We start from the raw sequence: 6,880 nt of genomic DNA on the forward strand, positions 1-6,880 counted from the left end.
TGCAATGAACATTGGGGTGTATGTGTCTTTTTGAATTATGGTTTTCTCTGGGTATATGCCCAGTAGTGGGATTGCTGGGTCATATGGTAATTCTATTTTTAGTTTTTTAAGGGGCCTCCATACTGTTCTCCATAGTGGCTGTGTTAATTTACATTCCCACCAACAGTGCAAGAGGGTTCCCTTTTCTCCACACCCTCTCCAGCATTTGTTGTTTGTAGATTTTCTGATGATGCCCATTCTAACTGGTGTGAGGTGATACCTCATTGTAATTTTGATTTGCATTTCTCTAATAATTAGTGATGTTGAGCAGCTTTTCATGTGCCTCTTGGCCATCTGTATGTCTTCTTTGGAGAAATGTCTGTTTAGGTCTTCTGCCCATTTTTTGATTGCGCTGTTTTTTTTTAAATATTGAGCCGCATGAGCTGTCAAACACACTTTAAGATAGAAGCCTCCTCTGGATATTCCTAAAGCCAGAATTAAGGCAAGAAAAAGTAGTCGGGGTGGGATGGGGAAGTGCAGTGGGAAGCAGTCCATCAGATGGATGCTTTACAGGAGGATGACACCTTAGATGGAGAGGGAGAGGCAGCAGGCCAGCTTCCACACAGAAATGAGGCAGGAGGTAGTGTTAGAATCACCCATACCTGTCCTTCAGGGAACCTGGAAACTTTCTGGTGACATGAGATGTGGAAAATTACAACACAGGATATTATATAATGTGTTCAAAACCAAGTCTTATACAGCCATATATACACACATAGGTTCTAAGTTCAAAGTCTAAAAGCAATTAAACCATTCTTACAGGATGTAAAATTGTAGGGATATTTGCCTCTTCAGCAGATAAGTAAACTATCTTCTTCCTTTTCCAGATTTTTCAAAATATTCAGTTATTACTGGTCAAGTTTTCTGTGAAAGACTTATTAAGACTATAACTATTCAGACTACAGCTATTAAGACTACATACAGAACAACAACAAAAAAGAGGCAACATCTAATGTTTATTTCTTGCTCTGAAAGTTAAGAAATTTTTATCTTCCTCTGAAATAACGAAAGAAAAAATAAAATTGACAATGTGTATCGTACGGTTCTTCGTAACCTAAGTTTCCCATGTGTCAGGAAGAACTTATAAGATGTCTGAAGTGTTATGAAGATGCTTACGAGGAAAGAAGGTAAAGGTTCTCACTTAGAGCTAATAGTTCATGTTCAGCAGTTTGAACTTGTCTTAAGGATAAACCCAAGAGCCCCGGGAGAGGGCATAATGAATCTTTAATGTAACAGTTTGGAGCGAATATTTTTCCCCCTTAACCTCTAAGAGATCATTGTTTCCTCTTTCCATGGTAACCAGAACACTTGAAATTGCCAAAACTTGAGACAAAAACCAGAAAAATACAATTAACAGAAGACAAATGTTAAAGGGAGCATGTATCACAGTGTGGCAAACGTTTTGAAATTTGTTTGGAAAGATTTTCTTCTTATTTCTTTGCTTGGAATAAGGCCACAATGTCTAGAATGTAGTAGCAATAGCTTCATGGCATGCTGCTGCATGTTCATTGAATAGATTTTACTCTTTTCTTGAAAGGGAAGGAGAGACCCATGGGCCTTGGCAGAAATCAAGTGAAGGTAAAATGTTGGAAGCTGCTCTGCGGGCAGGTCATGATGTTAACCACAATGAGAAAGCCAGTCTGGCTGAAGTGCCCTTGCTCCCTCCCTTCCATGGAATGAACAAATACTTATTGAGCACCTACTATTTTCTAGGTAATCTGTCCTACACACAACTAAATGAAAAATTACAATTCTAGAAGGGCTTCTAGGGGAAGTACATGAACTACAAGAGTGTGTAACAAGCAGAGCTGACCTGTCAGAGCGGCCAGGCCTTCCTAAGGAAGTATGATTAAGCTGAGTAGGAGGAAACTAGGCAGTGATTGCTGGGCCTGGGGAGAGAGAGCATTCCAGGCAGTGGGAACTCTGGGGCAAAGGCGCTCTGGGGGAAGTGAGCCTCAAATGTTCAAGGAACCGAAAGCAGGCGGGAGCAGTCTGTGTTGGCAGAACCCCAGAGAGTGAGGGGAATGAACCTGGGACAAGGCCAGCTGGAAAGGTGAGCACCAACCAGGTCATTCCTAATGCATAGCCTTGAGTCTTGCCAGGCGGGCTTGTTGAGGATTTTGTTCTCTATCCCTCCTCATTCCAGGGTGAACTCAAGCTGTAACAGGAAGGCATGACAGGCCCTTCTTGTATGTGATGTGGGAATGGCAACTTCTGGGTTATCTGAAATCTGTTAGGATATTGTCATAAATTCCAGATGTGAACCACCAAGCTTCAAAGGATTATAATTTTATAAAGACTTTAAACCTAAATCATACTCAAGGTATATTATTTTATGTACGATCATTCAACAGGCACCTCAGAGCCATCATCGTGAATTTCAATTATCATCATGTATTAACCCCTCAGAAGCCAGAGTTTGACCATCTAATAACCTTCCCTTTATCTGCAACCTACCTGGAATCCAGGAAGTCTGCAAGAAGCTGAAGTAAATGTGACATAGACTGTGCATATTTTAACCATAGGGGATGTCCTCATTAAGAACTTAGTTGATTTTTATTTTACACACAATTCTAACAAGTGGGTTTTCTGGGTTCCAAAGCCACAGCAAATGGGAAGCAACAATTCAGAAAGGGAGGAGGAATGGGGTTATATGACAATAATTAAAAGTAACAGGGGACAGCACAACTGTAGAGGAGAAGACCAAAAAAACTGAGGGAAAAAAGACATAAAAACTAAAAACTAAATAAAAAGTGAAAGGAAGGAAGGACGAAAGGAAAGAAAGAATGAAAGAAGTCTAGAGTTGTTAGTTGTGGACAAACTGTCTTGCATGCCTTAGTAGCTCTTGAGGTCATCATTGTGTTTATAGTGAGACGCTATGCTTAAGAAGCCAAGGAAGTGCATCACATTAGATTTCTAGCCTACAGGGTTAAGATTTTTTTTAAAGTTTTGGTACTTAAGAAATAAATCTTCAGTTTTTTGGGGAAAATGTCTATTCAAGATGGTTCTTATAAAGGTTCTTATAACCATGGTTTTATTGTAGTGTAGTTCTGTGGACGTGTTAGTTAATATAGATTTCAGGTTGAAAAAATATCTGACATACGAGCTTTTGCTGAGACTGCTTCATTTCACAAGATATTTAATTCTGGGTTTGAACGAAGTCATTGGAAGTGACACTTTTCGTATCTGAATTGTCATGATGCTATTCTTGACAAGGAATGAGTTCTTGAATATTTAGAATATTGTAGGTGATAAAAATGTCCTTAATAAATACGTTATAAAGTTTGGCTTTCACATTTTTAACTTTAATTTTCATGCTTGTCTCTTAAAAGCAAATAATCTTTTTCTAGGCATAAGGTGCCCCCAAAAGTTACTTGGTTGTCTGAACTGTATGTCTTTACTTCCTCCAGATGGGAATGAGAATGAATAAAATACTGTTTGATCAGTTTGGAAAATGCTCATGCTGTATGTTTATGAAATGATTTGGGGGATGACATTATTTTCTGCAAATACATCCTTCATACATGTCAGAGCACGTTTTGACTCCCTAGAGAATATGTTCATACCATAGCATTTAATGTCTTCAATATGTTTTTCTCCTACCATCTCACCTACCAGAGATATGTGCAAAGAGTGAACTGGTAGATTGATGCAATTTTGAGGAAATCATTAATTTTCTAAGTTAAGATTTTTCTATAGTGCTACTTTTTCAATGTTTAAAACTGGGAGTTATTTTTCCAGTTGACATAGGTAAATAAATGTGGAAGTAAATATTTTTTACATTATTCAATTAAATAGTATTCTTGTGTCTATCTATCTTGTGACAAGCTTAACAAATACTTACTAAAAAGTTACAGTTACAAATAACCCAATCAAAAAATGGGCAGAAGCTCTAAATAGACATTTCTCCAAAGAAGACATACAGATGGCCAAAAAGCACATGCAAAGATGCTCAACATCACTAATTATTAGAGAAACGAAAATCAAAACTACAATGAGGTATCACTTCACACTGGTCAGAATGGCCATCATCAAAAAATCTACAAACAATAAATGCTGGAGAGGGTGGGGAGAAAAGGGAACCCTCCTACACTGTTGGTGGGAATATAAACTGGTGCAGCCACTATGGAGAACAGTATGGAGGTTACTTAAAAAACTAAAAATAGAACTACCATATGACCCAGCAGTCCCACTCCTGGGCATATACCTGGAGAAAACCATAATTCAAAAAGATACAAGCACCCCAATGTTCACTGCAGCACTATTTTACAGTAGCCAGGACATGGAAGCAACCTAAATGTCCATGAACAGAGGAATGGATAAAGAAGATGTGGTACATATATACAATGGAATATTACTCAGCCATAAAAAAGGACAAAATCATTCCATTTGCAGCAACATGGATGGACCTAGAGATTGTCATACTGAGTGAAGTAAGTCAGATAGAGAAAGACAAATAGCATATGATATTGCTTATATGCGGAATCTAAAAAGGGTACAAATGAACTTATTTACAAAACAGAAGTAGAGTCATGGATGTAGAAAACAAATTTATGGTTACCAGAGGTGGGGGGGAGGGATAAACTGAGAGATTGGGATTGACATATACATACTACTACATATAAAATAGGTAACTAATAAGAACCTGCTGTAGAGCACAGGGAACTCTACTGGATACTCTGTAATGGCCTATATGGGAAAAGAATCTAAAAAAAAAAAAAAGAGAGTAGATACATCTATATGTATATGTATAGCTGATTCACTTTGCTGTGCACCTGAAACTAACACAAAATTGTAAATCAACTGTACTCCAATAAAAACTTTAAAAAAAGTTAGTTTTTTTTAAAGGGGAAGGACTAAAAGCTATAAATAAATGTGGCATTTCCTATTTCTTTTGGCTATCACTAGGTTCTAAGTCATGTTGGAGGTTTGTTAAACATTCCGGTTCTGAGATGGTTTCATTTGATGCGATCTTCTCCACTGCACTTTGGATTGGAACGAATAGACTATATTTACACTAAAATATTTTTGCTAAAAATTAACAAGAGTAGATTATCTAATATTTAACAAAAGCAAACACTTTTTACCTCTAGAGGGGGGAATTATTGTACAAATTACAAAATTTGAAGCAAATTAATTTATAAGAAAATTGCCAACCTGATTTTTTTGTATATGTTGAGATGTAATGATTTATTTTTCAAAAACCCAGATTGTAACTTTAAAGACTTTTGTCTTAACGGAATACACTGCTCTTAGACATAGGATGGAAAAGATTGGTTGGTTGATCAGTTGTTGAATACACTTTCTTATAGAAAATTCTAGAAAACCTGTGGGTAAGTGATAATGTGGCCGCTGAATTATGCATTATGATGTTTCCCAACTTGTCTTTTCTAAAGAATTATCCAGGGCATATATTAAAACAACAACAACAACAAAAACACAGATTCCAGATCCCACCCCAGCCCTCTCCAGGGGAGAGGTAAAGGAAATCTAAATTTTAAACAAGTACACAGGGCTATTCTTATAATCTGGGCAAGTTTGGGAAATACTGGATAATGGGAAAAGTTCTGGCTTTATCATCAGACAGCCTGAACTTGAATACCTGCTAGGCCAGAACAGAGCTGAATAACCTTTGATGAATTTCTTTGAGCCTCAGTTCCTTCATTCATTTCTTGTGCCAGGGCAGGGCGGGGAGAGGTGCTAAGGGGGACTGGGGACCAAATGAGTTACTGTTTATAAAAGACCTAGCACTGCATCTGCACCCACTCTCTAAACAATGATAATAGTGAAATATCAGTAGTTTCATTTTCTGGATTTTAACAAAGTTGAAATGGATCAAATTTTTCTCCTCTTCAAAGATAGAGCAGTGGTTTTAATGCCCACTTCTTATTTTGCCCAAGGATCTATTTGGTGGAAATGACTGACCAGGGAGATTCTTTTGGCACTTTCCCGTTATTGGACATTTTGTCCTGATAAGTGTCATCTCTAATATCTCTATTATCTCATTCTTTACTCTTTTTTTGGCACATAGAATTCTCTGTCATTCCACTGAAGGGGAGAATAAGCCTGATTCATAGGCTAACTATGCTATTTTAGGCTTTTTTTTCTCTCTAAATAATTTAATTATATCCCAGGGAACATAATTGGCTTTGGTTATAATATAAAAAGTATACCCCAATATAAAAGCATGGAAGTGGGAATAACTTTGTGTTCATCTTCAAATGACTTAAAGTTCCTTAGATCTAATCTAATTCTCACATCTTGGAATCTTCCTATTAATGGAAAATTATTCTTTTAATTAGCTGAGATGACTGGCAATAATGATCAGGCAAAGCCATTTTTTTCTTCTGCAGGCCTCCTCCTAAGTGCTAGGGCTGTGTGAAGTTCTTGCCACCAAAGGGTAGTTTTCAAACTTGACTGTAAAGAAGACTCACATGGGGAGTAAGTGAGTGTCAGTTTCTGGTTCCCAGCTCCAAAACTGTGTGCAGTGCTCTGGAGCACTCTAAGGATCTCTTGGAAAACCAGTGCTCCAGGAATTTGATACATCTCTATTGAATTTAATTCAAATTTTCATTCTTAAAGACAGGTAGAGATGCCATGACAGATGTCTAGACAGGACTCCACTGCTCCTTTCAAATAAATTCCTTAGCTATCCATCTATTGATGCATCCAACTGCAACAGGCCAGGTGATTGGTAAGGTGCTGGGGGAGAGGGTGTCTCTCCTCCTTGTGGCTATGAGTTTAGCTACTGGGAGTCCTGTTTATGAAGTCTGCCTAAGAGCCTAGCTCCTGACCACACCGGCCGATGTGGTGTGGTGTGATTTGATATGATGAGTCACTG

The sequence above is a fragment of the Stenella coeruleoalba genome (assembly GCF_951394435.1).
Source record: "Stenella coeruleoalba genome assembly, chromosome: 3".
NCBI lineage: Eukaryota > Metazoa > Chordata > Mammalia > Artiodactyla > Delphinidae > Stenella > Stenella coeruleoalba.